General features: G+C 36.6%; 1 long non-coding RNA gene across 1 annotated transcript in view; it reads left to right on the plus strand.

The window, feature by feature from the left end:
• The window catches only part of LOC131420126 (uncharacterized), a 31,561-nt gene that overhangs the window by 3,162 nt on the left and 4,989 nt on the right, over nucleotides 1-23,410 (plus strand). The window contains exons 2-3 of the long non-coding RNA XR_009223469.1: nucleotides 6,519-6,579; nucleotides 8,009-8,062. This is a non-coding gene — a long non-coding RNA (uncharacterized LOC131420126). The remainder of the gene's footprint in view (nucleotides 1-6,518; nucleotides 6,580-8,008; nucleotides 8,063-23,410) is intronic.

Genomic DNA, 23,410 nt, shown 5'->3' on the forward strand with positions numbered 1-23,410 from the left:
ATAGGCCATTGCATGTAAAGGGGTGCTGTGTCAGTAACCAAACTTTAGCTACTACTGAAATGACTATGCTCAAGTCAGACGTGTGGAATAGCACAGTAATATAGGAGTCAGTGATTATTTGTGAAATTAAGTTGTGTATCCAGACTTCCCTCTCTTTCTTTCTTTTATTTTGGATGTCAAATATTAATATTAGGATCTAGTGCATTTTATTACTGTTACTATTTTAACAGTAACTATTACTATTACTGTGACGGTTACCGCTACTATTGTAGATGGACTATCAGGAGGGGGAGTGAGAGGTAGAGTTAGCTGAAAACGTTTTCTCAAACTAGAGATAGTTGTTTAATTTCTTGAAGAATATGATAAAAAGATCAATGAATTGAGAATTTTACTTTAATTTTCTTTTGAAGATTGTTATTTAGCATAAATTACAAATTTAATTTGCTTTTTTTCCTAAGAAATGTGTTATTTCTGAACTATGTTTAATAATCTTCCATTAGGGATAATTCATACATTTCGGATAAAGTACATTTTCTTTCCAGAGCTCTTTTATAAAACCCACCCTATAAAATGTAGTGATTTTTAAAAGTGTTTTTTAATTTTAGGAGGTTTCTTTGTTAAAAATTGTGTGCACACACACAAATACATATATGCATATCTCAGCAGGATCAATTGGCTTGAGGATTTGATTAATCTGATATGCTGTAGATCCAGTCCTACATTTGAGCTTCCATCTTCATGAGCCATTGTGAGTTAGAACCTGTTTTTTTTTTCCTTGTCTGAAATTGTTGCTCTTGTGTAGATCCAATGATACAGCACAGATACAATCAAATAATTAACTTTTGCATTTCTAGAGAAACTACACGTTCAGAATATAAGATCCTTGGAAGAGGAGTGTTATCTCCATTTCCTCTTACTCTTCAATCTGGGTATCTAATTTACTCAGAATCTGGGTAACTAACTGCCAAGGCAACCAATGACTTTCTTGTTGCTAGACCCAATAATCTCAGTCGTCCTCACTGCAGTTTGTCTTCTGCAGCTTTGGGTCCTGATGAACCCTTTTTTCTTGATGCTCCTAACGTTCTTGCCTCTCATAAAGCCATCCTCTCATATGGTACTGAGAACATGTGTCGTGTATATGATGTAAATAATACCAACATGTTTACATCCTCCTAAAAATATATTCTTAATCTACATTTAGTCCATCTGTATTTTCAGTAACGATGTAAAATAAAATCTTGAATTATTAGCTATCTGTAAAATATTTACTTATCCATTAAAAAATTGCATATAGAGTCCCTACTCTATCCTATACTATGTGCTAGGTGCAAGTGATGAGCAAATCAGAGAGTATTAATTACAAAACATGATAACTTCCATGAAATAGAAGTCCTGGATGCTATGTGAATGCATAATGAGAGAGCTGGTCTAGTCTGGTGGTCAAGGAAATCAAGGGATATTTGAGTTGAGACTTGCAGGATTATGTTGGTATTAACTAATCAAAGGAATGGGGCAGTAGTTGCAAGAAGGAACATTCCAGGCTGAAGGAACTGCATGTGGCAAGCTCTGAAGTGGGAGAAAGCATGGGCATATTGAAAAAATTGTGGTTGGAGTATAGGGATGGAGGAGGAGAGTATGGCTAGTTGTGGTTGGAGAAATAAACACTGCAATGTCTTGTAGGACTGTATAGGCTGTGTTAAGAATTTTTATCTTTATCTTAGGAAAAGGAGAAGCCATTGTGTGTTTCAGCAGAGAGGTTATGTGACCAGATTTTAGGTTAAAAAAAATCAGTTTAGATGAATTTTGGAGAATGGTCTGAGGAGAAGCAAGAGTGGATACTGGTGGGCCAGTGGTTCAGAGGATACATTATGGTAGTTTAGACTAAAACGTTTGTACCCAAGGTGGAGAGAAGGAGAATGCTTTAGGATATATGTAAGGAATAACTTCAATAGAGCTTAGCAATAAACTTGAGATGGCGGATGAGGGAGAGGAAGGTGTTAGGCAGGTTTGTACAACTGAAGAGGTTGGTGATCATGGTCATCAAAATAGGGAACATGGATGAGGATGCTTTTTTGAGGTGAAGATCATGAGTTCAGGTTCAGAGTGTTTGAACTTGAGACATGGTGATATACCCAAGTACAGATGTCCAATGTTAGAAAGATGGTTCTGGAGTTCAGGGAGGAGTGTATATTACTAATTTAGACTAATTTATACTAACAAATGTAGAAATGAAATTTTCTGGCACAAATTTTGGCAATAGAAGATTAGTTTATTTTTCAGAAAAAAATAGTATAAGCTATAGTATTTAATCCTAAGAATTAACTCCAAAACTTTTCGGGCAAAAAAGCATTTGATAATATATTTTCATATCACTTCTTCTGTCTATAAATTTGCTTAATCATTCTGAAGACATTTTTTGCATTTCTTTACATTGTTAATTCCTTTCTTCTTCTAAAAATTGTAGGCTCAACATTTTCTTTGATTACTTATATATAAGGACCAGTTTCCAAGACATAAATATAATTCAAATTCAAACTTAGAATAATCTATTGAAAAAAAATTCAGAGAACTACACAAAAACCACTGCCAAGAGAAGGCAGTTACTGCATAATACCCTTTATAAGAGTTTCTTCTGAAATTTCTCTATATTCATTCTTACCAACGGAAAAAAAGTGAGCAAAACAATATTATTAGAAAATCACCTAAAAATAATGCCCTTTCTGAATGAGAAATGCTTTTTTCATGGTTTCTCTTTTCTGTGTACAGATCTGTGTTGATTATCAATTCATCTAATAGTAATTCAACAAATATTTATTGAGTGTCTATGTACCAGCCAGTCTTGTAGCCCCTTAAGATACATCATTGACAAAACAGTAGAAGATCCCTCTCCTCATGGCTCTTACGTTCTAGCAGGGACAGCATTTCTGTTGTAAATATAATCACATTATAGAAATAACACTTAAAAGAGGTTATTTTATACTGAATATGCTCCATATGTTTTATACTATATCATCGAACATTCAAGGTCTGGCTCATAAGAAATCAATACCCACATCATATAAAGACTTTTAAAATAATTTTTGTTATATGAACGAATCAATAAGAAAACCATTTCCTTAATAACCATAAACTGAATGCAAAGTGATTATTCATCTTAGAGAAACCTTGCTAGAGTTAAAATAAAAGTTTCAAGAAATAGACTCTGGCCCCAAAATATGTCAAGTCAGGTTTAGGTTTTTAATTTGCTATTCCCATATTAAACAAGTACTCATAATTCAGTGTTGAAAACTAGATATGGTTATAAACCAAAGCAAACCATAGTTGAAGTGAAAGTTTAAAAAAAAGTATCATAAGCCAAAATTCAGTATCATTATGATGGTGGTTTTAGGATTTTAATTTTGACACCCTAGTCTCAAATTGTATTTGATGTGGTTATAAACCTAGGCAGTGCTGAAATGAAAGTTTCAAAATAAATTAAAATCAGGAGTTAGCGAAAACATAATCAATATAAAGGCAATTTTAGGATTTTTAATTTGAGACATAATCTCAAATTAGCACTTGAAATTTAACAGTTAAGTATTAGATATATTTATAATACAGTATTACTGATTTTCACATATAGTTTGTCAAATATTTTATAATCTCATGTAGTGTCACTTCAGAAACCTGTACCATGATCAACTTGAATTGACTAAAGATATCCAACTCCTTTCCCTGATGTGATATAAATAAGTTACTAAAGAATAATAATAACAATGATAAATATAAATGAAAACATCATCATACACCTGTAAACCTCTTACAGATTGTTTGATTATGGCATAATAAAATCATAACACTGCCATATTTTTAAAAATAAACTTTTTTCTCTGACGTGCTTAATTTGGGACAATTTAAGCATCAAAAAGAATGATGATGCAATTTAAACCACACTAAATTAAAAAAATAATCCATGGATTGGCGGGGGTGGGGGGGGCGCAAAGGTTCTCTTTCTAGAGGATGGCAGCTGATAAATATAGAGCGAATCCTAGAATTAGAAAATGACCATATTGTGACCCCACAGGATCACAATAGACCGTGGTTGGGAATAGTCTCATGGTCTCACGCCTCTGGTGTATGTGGTGAAAAGGTGCTTTTCAAGAGAGAGAGATCTGGTGGTTATCACTGTAACCAAATGAGAGAGCCTGTCCATATGCAAATGACCCCCCCATCATCTGAGTGGGGTTCTTGACATCGACACGAATCTAATCACAGAGGAGCCAGTCTAACAAATCCAGATTGCTGGATGTTCTACAGAAACACAGGCCAGGACTCTTTAAAGGATTCAAAGAAGAGAGAACATTGGTGGCCACTTTATGATGGCTTCTCACATCTGGTCTCTGACCCGATCTCCGTGACTCTCTTTGTGGTAGTCAATGTGGTATGCACCACTGAGGCACATACCTACTGCTGTTTGTGATTGTCTTCCAGGGCTGTGTGGGAAGAGAAGAGAAATGGGAAAACATCTCTTCTAAATTTAACCTGTATGTTATTAAAAATATTTCAATGACCTGTTTTCAAATATTTACTTATAATTTTCTGTTTTCATGTATTTCTGACCTTGTATTTTTACAACTTTATTTTACCTTGTATTTGTAATCACTAAGGTCTGAGTATTGTGACATTAATATTCCATGACTCAAATGAGCAAAAACTTGCCTTCTGTTACAAAATGAATAGTGTTACAAAATGAATATAATCTGAGTATAGAAAGTAATATTTCCTATATGGGACCATTCCACTCTCTGCAATCTCCTGAATTCTATTTCCCACTGGTTAGTGAGCTATAACTTTAGTAATCAGTTTTCCCAAAATGGATTTTCAAGTCTATTTTTTTAGATATAAAGATGTAAAGCTCCAAGTTATTTTTGAAAGAGAATCACATTTCAGTTAGCCTTATCACTTGGAATACTTGGTTTCAACCAAAATTACATGTCAAGTTGAAAAAGCAGAAGTCGGATGTTGTCTTTTCTTGAGGAGAGAGTTCTTTGCAGTTAAAACGCTCACCAGGTGTTTGGAGCCCATGTGTAATGTGCTCTTTCTTTGCTTATAGAATTGTCCTTGGTTGGGAGGTCATATAGGGGAAGTGGTGAATACCAACATCCCTGCCTCGGAGGAGCCCTAGGAAGTGTCTAAACTTTATCTTTCTGTTTGCTCCTCCGCCCGTGGGAGTGAGTAGGATGAAAAAGTTTGGGCCAGGAAGCAATTGCTTCTCTTATTCTACTTAGTTGTATGTCCTGTCTGTGTATTTGGAAAAAATGGCTCATTCTCTGACCTTATCTTAAATGCCCAGGTGTTGATATGTTTTCCCACGTTTCAGAGAAAAACATTTAACGTTGTCAAAATGTAAAACCATAAGAAGTAAAAAAAAGATGGGATGTGGTCAAAGTAAGTGGAAGTTCAGTGCTTTAAAACTTTACTGGCAGGGTAGTATGGACACAGGCTTTGGACTTAGGTAGACCTGAGCTTAAATTCTAGCTCTGCTACTTTCTAGCTGACTGATTTTGGCCAAGTTATTTGTGTAATCCCCTTTACTTGAGTAGCTGCTTTCTAACCAATAGAATATGGCAACTTAAAGGAGGTGTCCCTTCCCTGATTAATTTACAAAAGATTGTGACTTCTGTCTTGCTAGAAGACTCTCTCTCTCTTGCTGATTATGGTGAAGCAAGCTGCCATAGGAGAGAAGCTCTTCTGCCGTAGGAGAGAGGACCTGAGGGCAGCCTCCAGCAGAAGACAGCAGGGAACTGAAGCCCTCAGTTCAACATCCCTCAAGGAAATGAATCCTGCCAACAATCACATGCATTAGCTTGGAAGCATATCCTTTCCCGAGTGAGCCTTCAGATGAGACCCCAGCCTTGATGGATGCCTTGACTGCAGCCTTGTGAGAGACTGTGAAGCAGAGGATCCAGTTAAGCCATCCCCAGAACCTTGACCCACCAGTGTTTTTTTTGGGGGGGTGGTGGGGGTTAATTGCTTATTCAGCAATATATAACACAAGTCTACAGGAGTCATTTCCGAAGTGATTCAGTGGAGGTGGAATCAAGTGAACGCTGCTGTGCATGGGCCCCATGTTCTTCCAGTTCTAATGGACTCTAACACTAAACACTTTTTCTTTCTCTCTTATTCTCCCATTCTTTCCTCCCTTCCCTCTCTCTTTCCCTCCCTCCCTTTTTTCCTTCTACTCTTCCCCATACTTTTAATCAATAGAGCAGTCGGAAACAAAGTCAACAGCATCACAAAAGAAAACTCCTGCATCTGTAAAAGGTTATCACTTGTACCTTTCCATAATGCCCTGCCCCGGGCTTCATATGTAGTCTTCATGTTCATGTGTAGCAAAGGTTTGGCTGTTGGTATTATTGAATCATCATGGAGTTGCATCATTGCTGTCTATTCCATTTTGTCTTCGTTTACTTAAGGAAGTGTCTTTATTCTTTTATGGGCTTTGTGTATTCATGTGCTCTCTCTCTTCTCTTCTGTAGGCAATTTATAGCACTGATCTCTCACTTGCTGACTTCGATGTGAAGATGATTTTTTCTGCAGGTACGCTCTCTACAAAATTAAAAACACTAAGCATAAGGAAATAACATCCATACCTTACATTGTCTTACTGATTTCTCTTAGCTTTTCCATCCACCACACTACCTGAAAGATTGTCACGGTTGAGCAGTGTTTGCTTCTATTTCACATGACCAAGTAGCTACAGGGAATTAGGCAAGGACCATTCCAAGTGAGTCTATCTGTATAAAACCTTGAAAATAATCTGAAGCTAGCCCTTGATAAATGGTGGAGGAGTGGGATATCTGAAGGGATAGAGTGGGTAGTGGGGGATGTGTATATATGGACGAACTTGAATGAGAAATTCCTCACTATATGCCGGGAAAATTTAATAACAGCACTCCTAAACTCACACACACACATGTAAATGAGTCACACTGTAAAAACTTTTAACAAGTGCTGGCAAGTCACATGGCAGACTCACCCCGAAACCTGTCTCTCCAATAAAAACCTCATAATTAAAAACAAAGCTGTCCATAAATCATAACATATAATAACAATTATATGGAAATGGTACAAGAGTTGATTAGAAAATTAACATTTAGCTTTCTCAGGTGAAAACTGAGTGAATTCCCCTCAGAGTGAAAATACCTTTATAGTATGCAGCCAGCAGGTTATCAACTATACTTGATCCATGAGATGCTACTTGGCCCAACTGCCCACACTTACTGACTGGGGTCCAAGAGGAGACTGAGATGATGCAGTTTTACTTCTCTTTTAACAACAATACTAGTGGTAGCCATGTATTGAGAAAGTGCCTACTATGTGCTAGATACCTTGTTAGGCACTGAATGTGCTATCTCATTTCATCATCTTTACACTCAAGGGGCAATTAACTATATTTTATTTATATAAAACTGAGGCTTAAACTGGTTTACTGACTTTCCTAAGTTTATACAAGTAGCAAGTGACCAGAGCAGGGTTTGAACCCAAATCTGCCTGATTCCCCAAAGTTACTCTTTCCATCAAAGTTGTGGCCTTGATAAAGTACATGAGATTAATGAATATGTGGAAGCTGCTGGATAGGATATTGTTGTGGACTTGAAACAGATCCTGTGCAGTGTGTGGTAGAACGGACCAGGGAAACCGCTTCTCTGTTGCTACCTATTTAACCTTGGACAAGTCACCCAGCTTTGCTGGGTTCTTGTGTTTTGTTTTTAATCGATAAACGGAATCATCTCAATTGGATATTACCTGATGTGCTTTCCATATTACAGTTCTATTATTCTAGTCTATATATGCATCCACCAGGCTTGCATCAATCTGGCAAGCCTAAACTAAGTAAACCCTTAGATTTGGCGTGTTTCCTTCAGAGTCCCCCTGGGGCAAGTGGTCGTGATCTGAAAATGGAATGGAAGTGCCGTGAAGCTACAGCAATAATGTTTCATTGTATTCCTCTCTCTTTCTCTCTTAGGTGCCTAGTTTGGTGAGGTGTCCTGTGAGAACTTGAGATGAGGAGAAGCCGGAGGTAGGACTGCGGAGGAGATGAAAGAATTAGTCAATAAAATTCAGGTTCTTGTTTTCTGAAACACAAATATTCTTTCCCCAACTGAGTTTTAAGGAGTAGAAGCTCTATGCGTGGCAGAATGTCTTAGGGTAGATGTTAACAAATAAATTGATTGCAGTGAACTTCCATTTCTTAAAATTTCATGACTCTCTGAAAGTATTTACTATATTCAACCATTGAAAAATTCTTAATGGCATATTGCAGAGCAGGGGTTGGCAAACTTTTTCTGTAAAGGGCCAGATAGTAAATTCTTTAGCCTTTGTGAGCCATATGGTTTCTGTCACAACTACTCAACTCTGCTGTTGCAGAACCAAAGCAGCCATAGATGACCCAGAAATGAATGAGAATGACTGAGCACCAATATCACTTTATTTACGAAAGGAGGCACCAGGAGAGATTTGACACAAGTGTCATAGTTTGCTGACCCCTGGTAGAGTGGAAAGAGTTCAGTTGGAGTTTGATTATGACTCTTTCACTCTAGCTGGGTATTCTGGGAAAAGATATTTAATTTAGATTTGATGTAGTTTTCTTATCTGTAAAATGGGAATAATAAAAACTACTTCCCAAGACTATTGTGAAGATTCAGCTATGTAGCTAAATATAACAAACTCTCCGACACCTAACAGGTGCTTAATAAATGGTAACTATAATTATTATTATCATCATTATGGTATTATTATTTTAATTTCTTTCAGGTTTTTTTTTGGGTTGTTTGTGGTCTAACTAACGCATTTACAGTAAGCCAATAAGTGCTGTTGAGGGCAGCTGGCATTGTGTTTTGCTGGTTCATGACTGAAGATTCTTCTACTGGAATTAGAAAGTTGCTTTAGAGAGTGTTGGTGCTTATTTCGTACTTATTGAGCTAATACCATTCTCTCTCAGTTCTAGTTTCTGTACTTCAAGTCCTTTTCAAAATAATTGTAGAGATACGGGTGCATGTCTTTGTTTTACCTCCCTATTTTACTTGTTGGATAATCATACATATGTTGATTGGCATTAAACATAGCTCTCACCTATCCCCATGGCAAACAGCTCCTGTTGACTTGAATTCAGACCAGCCCTGGTGGCCCTGTGAGTGAGAAGGTCTGGGTGTGTCCAGCTTGGGCTGTGGTACCAGGAGTGGGTGGATGCACCTGTTCTACTTGTGTAATATTGGCACCAAAGTAGTTTCTCCTTCTGTGGGTATTTTCCTTTGTCTTCTTTGTGAAAGGTCACCAGTTGATTTGAGCTGCTGGGCTGAGCCCCACATCCTGTGCATGCCATACTGGTGTTCTTTCTGTGGCATGCTGCCTCATTTCTAGAGGTAAATTTGGCTTACAGAAGTGAGACTTGTTTTTTATCTTTATAAATTTCCCTAGAAGGAGAGAAGGCTATAGTCACATCTGAGGGTCCTGAGTCATTGTAGACATGAACTTACTCAAAGAGAATTTTTTTATTAAAAGAGAAAATTGTACTAATTACAATAAAGCAGAAACCACAGAAGGGGTCCTGGGTTGGTGACACACCATAAATGAAAGGGCTACATTTAACAGACAACTTTCAATTCCTACTATTGGAAAGGATGGTTAGTCCTTTTCTCCTCTCTTTTCTGGAACCCCTTTCCCTCTTCTTTTTCTTTCTCCTTTTTTATAATGAAGAGTAAAGACAAATGATAACAGATTAGTTTTGGGCTGATATGGAGCAGGATATCCATTTAATAACAGAAGTTGGGTCAAAGGTCACTTTTCTCTTTTCAGATTGAAATTATAGTGTGCTTATGGGCTACTTAGATTGAAGGCTTTAAACATGATGTAAAGAGAAATGATCTAAAACAACTTAGTCATATTTAGGGACAATGTTAAAAGTCTTCACACACTGCACTTCAAGACAAAATATGTTTTTGGTAGGTAAAATAACCAATCCAAACACCAAAAATTTTTTTATAAAAAGTTCACTTTAAATCATAATAATTTTGGAGGTATAACATAATAGTGATAAATAAAGAATGAACTATAGTTCATACTATTTTACACATTTGCGCCATTTTCCGCTTTTGGCTAACCTTTAGAAGAAATGTTTAAGTTGCATCAAATAATAAGGCAAGTTTATAGCCTAAATGTTTTCCTTCTGGTTGTTTTCTTTCACATCTATACATATGGAAGTGTTTCTATGCTAAGCTACCTCATTGTTTTAAAATTACTGTTTGAGATACTCTATAATTTATTTACACTCCCCTATTAATGGATATTTAGCTGGTTTCTTAGTTTACTTAGAAAGGTTTATAGTTGTATGCTCATGACAAACTTAGGAATCATACATTAATTTAATGGATGGTGTTTTCTTCCATAACTTCTGGCTTTTTGCAGACCTGTGAAAACGATTTAATGAAAGAAGCCAAAAATGCTTTTGGAAAGGTGTTTTAGATGTTTATTCCTACCTCAGGTCTATTTCCATGATTTGGCTGCATCAGAGACTCAGCAGTGTAGGTTTAATTTGAAATCCAGCAAAAACTATCACTATGGTTGGGTTCTGGTCACCAACCCAGCTGTGGGATGGGATTTAAAGGTGACTTCCATTTTCACATCAACACAGTAATTTGGCCTTAGTGCCTTTCTCTCTCTCCTTCTCCCTTGGTTACTCATATTTGTGTACATGTCTGTCTTCCTCGCTCCTCTGAGGGTAGGGACCATGCCTTCTCCATCTTTGTATTATTCAAGGCTTCTACCATGTGGCCTCGCCCAGAGTGGTTACTCAAGAAACGTGTATTAGAGAAATAATTATACATAAGCTAGAAATTCTCATTCAGATTCCTGTATCTGAACAAATGGCTTTCAGCTTGTTGGGTGGGATAAAGAAGAAATACGGGTTTTAGGTACATGTGATATACTTTAACGTGGAATTGAAGAGCTGCCACACCAGTTCGGAATCCTCTGTGGTTTTCTAGTGTTAACCTCACTTCTATCACTCGCCATGTCTCAATGCTCGGTGACTCTTATCCTGGCATGTTTTGGCAGGAAAGAACTCTTTACCTGGTTGGCCTAATCTACATTGGCTTCTAGTTTCAACAAGAATTGTTTACACGTATTTAATTTTAGCTCTTGGGCTATAACATGTCATTGTTCTTTTTACTCATCTCCTCCTTTGCCTTTGGAAACAGGACAGGCATCTTCAATTCTTGCTGTTCCTGTTTGGTGTGCTCTTGGATGCATTTTAGCTTTGCCCTTCAGCTTTCATGGCACTCTAAAACATTTTCCTTTGTATTTCCTGTATAAGAAAATATAGACTACGTCATCATAAAGGGAAGTGGAGATTGAGGGGCATTATTTAAATCACTCGGGGAACTCATATCCTGGCTTGAAGGAAAATTAAAGCAAGGTATTTGGGTTAATTTATCTCATTTGATTGTTCTTCTATATTCAATTTACAGGATAATGCATTCAGCTCTTATTCAATTTTATCTGTTTCTGTCACAGTGAATCTGGAGGAAAAACATATATTTGGGGCTTAGTTAAAAAAATCATGATTAGTAGAATTACTTTTATTTTTTTCATATTTAGAGGAAAATGAATACCCTAGGAAAATAACGAACTTAGCAAAACAATGTTTTCCTAAGAGTAGGCCATGAAAATTGAAAGTATTCAAAGCAATCTTGCACAAGTGCTTTGAAAAGTCTCTTGCACAATTCTATTTCTTTATAGTAGTTACACAATCATATTTCTTAATGATTTTCTCTAAACAATGTTTTTGACAAGAAGCTTAAAGATGTAAAAATAAAGAGATAACTTTGGGAGAAAATACATTTATGGTTGCTTACTTCCACACTGTGACAGACATAAAATTATGGATTATTTTAGTACAATTTTCATATGTCAGTTGTGGAGACAGGAAATGCGATGCTACACTGTAGGAGGTATCAGTTCGCCACCTAGAGGAGAGATGTAAAATTAAACATTTCTCCAAACCAGTAGAATTCATTCATTCATTCGATTATTTACTCATTTAATTATTAAAAAATAATTAAGTACCTACTAGGCTTAATTATTGTGCCAGTGCAGATTTAATAATCTATTCAAGAGCTATGAGCTCAAAAAAACCACAAAGTGTATTTTTAATTGCATGGCTACCTCTCTTTAAAATCTTTTGTTTTTAAGAGACTGTAACTCAAATACATGGACAATCCTAAATATACATATTTGTGATATATATTACTTTTAACTCTTGGGTTATAATAAAGCTTTATGGTTTTGTATTCATCGTGTCCCTTTACAGTGTAGGTATTAGTGCCTTCTCTATACAAATTAGGAAATGAAACCTCAGAGAAATTAAAGACCAATTGAAGGTGTCACAGCTATTTCATTATAGTGCCAGTGTCTGAACCCAAGCCAATGACTCCAGAGTGACATTACTCCACTCAATTCTAGTCTGATCCAGATGCTCATAAACAACCAGACTGCAGCTGGGGTGTGGGCAGAGCTTCTGGGTTGAAAAGGAGATCATGGCCAGCATCAGACTGTCAATAACGCAGGCTGGGAGAAGCTTCATGAAGCCAACCAATTAGACAGAGTATGCTAAAGATGGCAGGATTGTTGATATGTATCGATTCTTTGTACTCTGAGGACTGAACTCCTAAATATCTCTGCATTAGTCCAGTCCAGGCAAGAAGGCTGGAGACAGTTGGTGTGCACGAGTGTCTCCTTTGCAGCCGAGTGTCTCACATCCTCAACCGCCACATCTCATGTGATACAGAGAGATACAACTTATAAATTAATGCAACAAAAAACTCCCCTGCAGTCTGGTTGGATTTTATTGTCATTTCTGTTAGGTAGACAGGACCAGTATTAGCATGCTAATTATGCAGATGAGGAAACTGAAATGCTCAAGAGGTTCCCGGAATTCCAAGGCCACAGGGTAATCCTTGGTGCCAGAACCGATCCCCAGGTTTTCTGATTTCCATCCAGCATTCCTTCTATCATTTTTCACTGCCAATAGAGTGAGCTTTGCTTTCTCTGACTTTTCTTAATCCCTTCTGTGGGTTTCATGCCACTCCCTCCCTCTCACTAAATAACTCTCTGCCAAGGCAGAAATTCCCATGAAAACAGAAAACAAGTGTACCAGAGAAGTTGATGGTATAAGAGATAAAACAGAGATAAGGAGAAGGCATGTTGCAAAGCGATGCCCATCAAAGCAAAAGAGAAAAGGGGTATATTGGGAGGAAAGGGAAAGAGAGAAAATGAAAGGCAATGAGTCAGTTCTGAGGTAGTGAGGAGACTGAATGTTACATGTGTACCTGAACCTCTCCAACAGGGTGAAGAAAGGTGGAATGCACGGTGGAAATTGTCAAGCTGTTGGGATCCTACTGTGAACCATTTTCCAAAGTGAAGGAAGCTCCCACCAGCCTCTAGTTTGTTTATGGAGAGGACTTTGCCCAGCTGTACCCACAAAGCTTGAGAATACCACACAAGCATAAGCCTGAGACAATTTTTATTTACCAGGAAAATTTGCTTAAAAAGGAACATTAAATTTTTTTTAATTCTACCACATGGGACATATGATAATATGCTTGGAGTGATCTTCTATTGTAAATTTGAAAGACAACCTTTCTGCATCTATGAATGAGGCAAGAAGGAGAATGTTTTCTTAGGGCTTTCAACTACTTCTGTTGAAATCTGACTGAGAAAGGCCACACTAGAGACTGTATCTTACTTATTTTGTATCTTTCTGGGCACTTAACATGATTTTTTTTTTGATGATTAATAAAGGGTGCTGTATTTTATGTAGATTCCAGGTATTATTCAATACATTTAAATTATTTTAATAAAGATATTTGAAGACAGTTTACATTCAAAAACTGAATCAAGTTGACTTCCATTTCCCTCTCGTTGAGAAGAAAACTCACAGACTCCAAAGCAACTGTTTCCTTTTGACAAAAAATTCAAAAATCACCCAGAAGCCATAGGGAATTGCCCGGTCCCTGTGCTTTTGTTTATGTGTGGCTAAAGTTCAAATTTCTCAACATACCATAATCTCAGTGTAACTGGCCAAATTCCACGGTGGATAATTAGATCTGGCCTACCAGGGCAGATTTGGATGGAGAGAGCAGTCACACTGTACTTCTGGGAATATATTAGCCAAGTTTACTGTGCTTGACATGAGTGGCAGGACTCACCTCACCCACTGACTGGACTAGCCCAGCAGGTTCTTTGGGTGAGATCACTGCTTGGCTCTCTCGTTGCTGGGCTGGGTAGGCAGAAGAGGCCACGAAATAAGTGGGTCTCAGAAGTTCTCTTTCCTATTTCCTCTCAAATCCCTCGTTCTTCCAACTTTCTAGGGGCTCAAGCATTCATTTATAAATTCATTCATTCATTCAACAAATATTTACTGAATACCTATAGTGTGTCAGGCACTGACCTGGGCTCTGGAAATATAATGAACCAGACATTTCCTGCTTTCAAGCACTTACAAATGAATAATTATAATACTCAGTGAAAAATGTTCCAATTCACAGAGCTCAGTAATCCCAATCTTTATTACTTCTGTCTTTGAAAAGCAGAAAGTGCACACATGCTCTTTCGGAAGGTATGGCAGAGAAATATGTTTATAGATTTCAACACATGAAATTAACGAATGCATGAAGACCAGTTCATCTGTTTCACTGTGAGTTCAGAGTCAGCCCCACCCTCCCTGTGGTAGACTGACTCCACCCAGCCCAACGGCCACCACTGCAACCCTGCTGCTGGAAGTATCACTCTCAAGGGGCTCCATCTACACTGTCTCTGAGTGACTTCAGGATGTTGTCTCACAGGTACTCAGACCCAGTAGTAAGATAAAAAAATTTAACCATAATATTCGCCTTGGCCTTATCATGTTAAAGAAAGCAAGACAGATATCACTGGGCTTACTTCTCAAAAAGCCTTTATATTTCAGCAAAAGTCTCTGAATTCTGACTCTTTTGTGGCACGATCATACAAGAATGACTATGCTTAAACTCTCCTAATCAATTAAATCTTTAATATATGTGATTAGGTAATGTAATGCCTTGCCTATGAAATGTACACATGCTTTGAACATCTATTTACAGTAGAGTTTTATGACATTCCCATTAATAGGCCATCATTGTAACACTGTTACAACACTGTTTATACAGGAACTGTAATTTCATCTGCTTCTTTTAATTTTTAGCTCCCCCTCTTCCCCAGAATTGTAAAGAGCTACCAGGTCTATACTTTACATGATTATGAAACTTTAGGTTGTTTGTAGGTATAATGTCCACATCAATCATTCATTTAACAAAAATTTATTGAATGCTACAGTGTGCTTGGACTTTTCCAATGTTGTGAAGGGTGATTGGCTAAAGTTTCCCCATAAACATTAGTAATTTGAGAGCTTTTTTTTTTTTAACCCATGCATTTTAAACACCAGTAAAGATTGTCTCATATTTATAGGTTTTTCTGTTTAGTGAGAAATCATTGGTGTCGAATAAGATATGAATTACAGTTTAAGGCTTTTCCATATTTGCTGCCTTTATAAGACTTTTTTCTCCATCAAGAACTCTCTGAATAAGGGTAATGTTCTGATTGAAGACTTTCACACACACACACACACACACACACACACACATTGTTTCAATTATCTTCAAATCTATGCAACATTCAGTTGTTAAGCACATATTAATATACTGGGTTGATGAAGACTGAGTTTTCCCTTAAGAAATTTATATGTAATCTAGTAGGTGAGAGATTTGCCTCTTTCAAAATGTGACACTACCTCCCCACTCCTTAGATTGTGAAAGTAGTTGTTTATGCTCTATTTAATTGTTTCCCAAACTTTAGTTGTTCACGTCCCATCTTTATAATTTTTGCTATATTCACATACCACCTGTACTATTGTGCTTCTGTAAATATACTACTGTTTTTAACTTAATTAAATTAATTTAGTAATAATAGTATCTGTTAAATCACTAGGTTGATATGTTATCTCTAAAATTTTCTAATATATTTTAATATAAATGTATGACTACTAAGTTAAACATTTTTCGTCTGTTTGCATCCCCAGATCTTCTCAAGTGCTCTCGGCACTACACATGACATGCTTTGGGAAGCTTTACATGTAGGACCCACCTTTGAGAATGAGGAATGGCAGAAAAAACTAAAATGCATAAATAATGTTCATAATCATAGCAATGGTAACAAGAGCTATTGTTTATTGACAGCTTTACGTGTGTCATTTAATTTTATCTTATTTAATCTTTGCAACTCTCTCAGGCATGCATATCACAGAAATGTGAGGCCAAAGGGCAGGAAAAAAGAAACAGTAAAAGTGAAACTTCATTTTGCCCAGGGCAGCTGTAACTAACACGTGCCATAATGTTTTACTATTTATTTTTTTCTTTAGTTAGCTGAGATTTCACACCCGATTAATTTTATGAAAAGTGGAGTGGGATGGTGGCAGATTAAAAAACTTTTTATCAAATATATTTGCTGTTAGTCAAACAAAATTATAATCCTAGAAAAAGGGTGTTAGCGTCAATTACACCTATTCTAGGTATGCAGGATCAAGCAGGAGAAATCAGATTAAATCCTGTTTTCTTTTTTTTAGCTCATGCTTTTCTGCTTCCTCAGTTGTTAATTGGTGAGAATATCTTTGTCCTACTGACCCAGGGTATTTGTTCAAAAGATTTTGCATTCTCTGGCACAGTACCTAACTTATTTTTTATTTATTTTTTTTTTACCTTTTTTTTATTGCTTCAGTACATGGTTGTGTATCCTAGTTGTTAGCTTTTAGTTCTGCTCAGTATGATAACTGACAGATGGGTAGTGTGGCTCCACTACTAGGAAACGAATCCGGGCCTCAGCTCTGAAAGCGCTGAATCTTAACCACTAGACCACCAGGGCTGGCTCAGTACCCAATTTATTAAACGCAAAAATCTTCCAGCTCTCTGCTAGAAAAATACCGAAATAAATATTTTTATAAACTTATCATCACAAAATATTAGATTTAGAAGAGACCTAAGGAAATAAGACAACTCCCTCACTTTACAGAGGAAAAATAGTGAAACCCAGCAATAATTAGGAATTTCTCTGTGTTTCCGTAATTGGTATGTCCATCATAAAATTTACGATACACAATTGTTTTTGTTTGTGTACCTGCATCTTGCTTCCAATACATGGTGAACTCCAAGTACGGTTGGTTTCTCACTCTGCATTTTTAGCAGAGTGCCTTGTACTTAGTTGGTGCTAAATAATCGTTTTTTGACTAAATGGTATGATATACCCCATAAACCTGCCTTTTAACTCTTCTTTGACATGAACTTTCTAGATACTCAAACCTCATTCCATTACTTATCTTCCCTATAAAAGTGTTAAAGACAGTATATTTGATACTTTGGTGAATAATAAAGACTTAGATAGCTAGAACAATAGGCTGTCCATTGTCACTTTATGTATTCCCAGCACAGACAATGTATTTCAGAATGATCAAAACAAGAAAGGTGAAGAATCTAAAGTTGTGTGGAGTATGTTGGTTAAATACTTTTATTAGACATTTACAAAAATGGCAGGAGCTGTAAGAAATAATGACTCTATCTTTAGCAATTATTATGGAACAAATTAGCTAAAGATTATAAGCTGCGTAGAAAAAGATTAAAATATGCTAATTGTTTCATATAGTTAAATTATCAAACAATTACTCTGATTGTTTTTCTTTTTTCCCCAGCTTTATTGAAATATGAATTGTATACAAAAGCTGCACATAATTAGGGTATACAATTTGATGAGTTTAGGCACACATATACACTTGTGTAAGCATACTTTATTTTTCACAGTAGTCTAATTAAAGTGCAGCTTTGGCTCTGTTAGTATATTTGAACATGAACGTTTTGGAGGTTTTTACCTTTGACTTTCCTGTGTAGGTTGACGTATATTTTTTGTTATTTTCCTGTAAACAACTGAATTATAGCACAGTAATTCTGTAAAAAACCACAGTAGTTCTTAAGACTCCTTGGTGTGAAGTATACTTTAAGAAGTATTGTACTTCCAGGACCCTGATTTTGGCCGTGAAGTTCAGGGCATCCTCCTTTTTAATCTTCAGGATTGGTTTTTTATAACTTGATGGAATATGACTTGCTTCTCCTGCCTCCCCCTCCTCCTTCCTGTGCCTTTATCCTGCACCAGTTTTTTTTTTTTTTTTTTTTTTAAATTCTTGGCATCTGGACTTCTTTTCCTGCCAAATGAGTCAGTTAGAGTGGAAATGTTGAACCCATAGTTTTCATCTTGGCTGGGAAAGGAGGTTTGGAGGCAAAGGTGCCTGACTATGTTTCATTAGGACTTTCCCACAATCATCCTGAGAACACCACTTTTTTTCAAGTTAAAAAGTGCCAAGCAATTGTCCACCACACATACACAAGATCAATACTTATTTTAGAAACTTTTTCTTTGGAGAAAGAAATAGAAAGATATTATTTATTTATTTGTGTCTGTTTTTTTCCTTAATATCTAGTCTCCCTTCACAGAGGACTTAAGGAGGTTTTACAAACACAAATACTATAGTAGGAGTAAGAGTGAAAAGGAAAAATATGGAGATTTTTAAAAAAGAGGAAAGGTAAATAGGAGTGGAATTATAAGGTGAAAATGAATTGTTTGTATTCTAGCATGGAGTAGCTACTGTCTGTTGAGTGTTTTTATATATCAGACACAAGACTATCTAATCAAAATATCTAATCTAATCTAATGAAATTCACTGTTTTGAATCTGTTTAGATTTTGTGGATGTAGAAATTGAGGCTCAGAGAGGTTAATTCATTTGATTCCACACTGCTAATTAGCAGTGGAAGTGGGATTTGCACCCTCCTGTAGTCTCACCTAGTGTCACCACTATAACCTCTTGCTTTTTGGTACAGGTATTTATTATTAATGGTAATTCATAGTACTATATCAGCATATGTTCAAATAACTTAGCTTCATTAAATTAGTTGATTTTTTTTTCAACTGTCAATACTTAAGAAGTGGAGTAGGTTGGGGGGCAGTAATAGGTTGGGTGTTGGTGGTAGTTGTGGTTTTGATGGAGGAAGTAGTGAAATACACAGGCTGTCCCCACTCTTTGCTACAACGCAGGTCAAAGAGTAGATAATTTAAAATCTAAAGTTATCCTTGGAGGTTGTACTCTTCACCAAGATCTCAGTGTTAAATAAACCATACAGACTCAGCAATATGTTATAAAAGTGAAGCTACAAAACTGTAAAATTCTACCATGATGTAAATTGCTCAAAATTGTGGTCCAAGCTCTTTAAAATCCTCATAAGTCACTATGCACCTTCATTAAACAATATTTTATGTATGCATACAATAATACAATACTACACTGAAGTATCATGGATTGGACCTAAAATGCATTCATTGCCTATATTAAATACTAAATATTTAATAGGCTGCAATTTTGTTTGCACTGGACTTAGGAAAAAGTGGGGGACAAACTGAACAGCTCAGGTCTCTTGAGAAAGCTCTCAGCTTTTTTGAACAGCTTCTTTTCCTCCAGATAAATTTCCCTGTAGCAAATGGAAAGCCATTAGAATGATTCCCTAGACCTTAAACCTACCTCAAAGTACTGTAATTTGTCTACTTGACAGTTCATTGAGCTAGATCAGAGCAGTAATTCAAAAGATATATACTGATTTTCATTCTGTCTTAGACATCATGCTAGGAACTTTATGCATATCATTTTCTTTAATTTTAATAGCAATACCATGAGATATTATTATCCCCATTTTAGAGATTGAGAAACCACAAAAAGATCAGAGAAGTAAACTAATTTGCCCTTTCAAGGCCACATCAATAATGGAGCCTGAATTTGACCCTGGATGTGATGCCAAAGCCCATGTACTTAACCACTAGAGTGTCTACCTGTCCCCTCAAGGAACAGCTAAGGTTGTCATAGAGACTTGATCTTGTATAGATAGTTGCTTCAAGAGAGGAAAAAGGCAGGAGGATCTGGTGCGTAGGTTTTAACTAGGCATCTGTGCTAAAATGGAAAGGTGGTACTATTGTATTCTATTTATTGAGTAGAGGTATACTACATTCAATGTATTTCTCCACTCCACACACAGTCCAAGGTGATAAAGGGGTCTAAGAAGGGGGATTAGGAAATGAGCGCTATGTTTAGGTCATAGCCAGATCTCAGGATTAACACCTGCCTCTTCTGTCTCCTACACCCAGTCACTCTTTTGATGAGAAGAAGAATAAACCTCATTCTGGTTCAGTAGTAGAGATCGCTGAAACGATTTCTGTCTTCTTGCCACCAGATGTATGTTATCTGCTCTTAAAGAATTAAAAGTGCACAGCAAAGAAGCGCTCTCCTGGAGAGAGAGGTAATAAGATACAATGAAAGAGAAGGAGTGTTTTTAAAATCGAGGAGATCTAGGATCAAATCCTGGGGTTGACACCTTTTAGTAGTGTAGCTTACTTCACTTATTTGAGCACAGATTTCTTTTTCTCAAAAGTGAGGGTGATTCAAATTACCTCCAGAATTATAATAAAGATATAATGTATGTAATGCAGATAAACTCATGACACTAATAGACATAAATGAAAAGAGCCTTTTCATCTCCTGTCTTTGACCAAGCTCTCCTCTCCTCTCTTCTCTTCACCTCTCCTCTTTTCTTCCCTTTTCTTCTCTTTCTTTATTTTTTTCTGTACCCAGCAGTTTTTCACAAGCCCTAGAGTTTCGTGTATGTATATTGTTGCAACAACTGTGTACAAAGGAGACACTGATTCTTTGCGTCCATCTATATACTGATATAAGTATTTCATCCTCACAAGTTTTAGAGGGAAAGTCTGGATGCCAGTGAATTGGTGAGAAAGAAGCCATTATTTCCAAGATTTAACTTTGACTTGGGCATTGAAGAGATACCCTTTCACCACTGTTGCAACTCCATGCTTCCAAGAACTAGTGAGCTGAAGAACTCACCACTTGTGCTGAATTCATCAAGCAAAAAGTACGAAATAGGCAGAGCAGTCTATAACACTAGACCACGTTACAAATGCTAAAATGTATTACAATAATTATTCATTATGATTCTTATAGCTCTGGTTTATATTATTGTACAAAATTCCTTATATTATTTTATGATTCACACTGTCTCTATTAAGGAAAGTATATTGTAAAACATAGCTAATTAATAACAATAATAAAAAAGAAACAAGGACCTACTATATAACTTCTTCATAAGTATTTTCCCTTTAGGGAGATTTTGAGATCCAGCTTTTCTGTGGTTAGACATTGGATGAGAAAATATTAAGTTGGAAACCCCAGGGATGATGTAAGTAATTGGGTATATTTTAGAGCTGGATTTCACTAACAACTGTCACTGTCATCCTGTAAATGTCTTTCTGTACTAACCTCTTTGCTCCAGGCAGTTGTGTGCCTCTAAGGTTGATGCTGGTCTGAAATTTCTCAGCTGGGGCAGGCTCTAGGAGGGAGGGAGCCAGCCAAAGGGCGCACACCAACCAAAGCTCTTCATTATATTCGACTAACTATCTTGATCCCGCATTTCCCTACAAAATGTCTCTCCTTCTCTTTTGCATAACTCCAGTGGGATAATTTCCTTTAATTGCATGGAAGAGTCTATTTTGGTTGCTAGTCTGGCAGTTAGGGTTCTCCATTGGGTTTTTAGGTTTCATAATCCATTTCATAATTTGCGTAAACCCCTTTCTTGGAGTCATAGTTCGTTCTCAGGTCCTTTTAAGCTAAATGTCTTTAATTGCTTTTTTTAAGGTTTTATTGTTTTTTTTTTCTGGATAATTTTCTGGGCTATATTTACGTGGGCTATACTCGTATTTCATGAGTCACCAATCCATGTTAGGGAAGCGGTAGGACAAATGAATGGATTTTTGAAACACCTTGGGTGATGGAATAGATATATGAGAGAACACTGGAAAAGTTAGGAGGCTGAAGGGGAGATAGGTGAAAGTGTTTCATTATTCTTGCTCAACTCTACCCTCCTTTGTCATTTTGGTGGCCTTTTTGACAATGAGAAATATTGTCTTCTTATTTGAAAACCTAGTCTTCTTATTTGAAAATGGGAATGATAACAGTGCTTACCTCATAGGGATATTGCAAGATTCAATGAAATAATTTGTGTAAGAAGTATGGCACTATGCTTTCCATTCTGTAAGGGCTCAACAAACATTAGCCATTCAGCTATTATGGTTACTCTCAATTCTGAAATGCTATGTTCAACCCTTTTCCAGTTGGTGTTTCTAAATAACATCTAATAACTATGCTAATATACTATGTGGTTATTCTAGGGTTCAACCATTATGGTGAAGCATATTAGCACCTTTCCTGAGTCACTGTTGCTTTCTAGGACAAAATTGGGATACCTATTTGGAATATATCTAACTCAAAAGAAACCATCGGAGGTAGGTAACAGGTGGGGGATGGAAACAACAACATTTTAGGCATTAATCCTAATTGAATAAAATTCCAGAACAGCTCAATGCCACATCTGAAGAATATTTTTAGTTTAAACAGAATGACCAGAGAATATAGGAAAAGGTCCTTCCTGTTCTGTCTAAACACAAACCTCTGTGGCATTTACCCAAGAAGTGCAGCACTTTAGAACTGAGTAGAAGTCCCATAGTGCTTTACTCTTGAAGCTTCTTTGGTCTCTCCTCTTAGAACTCTTCCCTCACACCACTCGCTCCATGTCACCCTCCAGTAACCATCTGCTTCTCCACGAGGGCCACCTAGGGCCTGGCCCACAGGACAGCCAGAGCACATGGGCCAACTTTTAATACCAAAGCAAAAATACTAGGGCTTCAAGCTGGGGCAAAACAGAAACACAGTGTCCTTCACAGAGCTAGAATGGCTCTGATTAGGATCAAGGGCCCTGAAATCAGACAGACTTGAGTTTGAATATCAGTTCAAACATTCCATTTGTTTATAAACTTAGGCATAATGTATATTGTTATTATGGGATTGTAATGAAGAGAAAGTGAAATGATATCTGTCAAATGCTTCATAGATTGGCCAGCATATAGTAAACATTTAATGATCAGTAGCTATTAACATTTTTTCCTCAAAATATTTTGTCTCTGGCCTCCTAGCAATCATGAAAGTCAGTCCTGTATAGATTCTGTGACTAGGATTTGGAGAAGAAATATAGTCCGAACAATTTAGACTACTGTCTTTTCCCCTAAAACCAAGGGAGGCATTTTTGTTCTAAAATATCCAGATTTTCCATGTCACTCAACTTAACCAGGTACTTGTCAAATCTACACTTCACTTTTATTCAATTGGAAAACATTTAAAAAGCTGTATGTATACACACACACATACT

This window comes from Diceros bicornis, chromosome 22 (genome assembly GCF_020826845.1).
Source record: "Diceros bicornis minor isolate mBicDic1 chromosome 22, mDicBic1.mat.cur, whole genome shotgun sequence".
Lineage (NCBI taxonomy): Eukaryota > Metazoa > Chordata > Mammalia > Perissodactyla > Rhinocerotidae > Diceros > Diceros bicornis.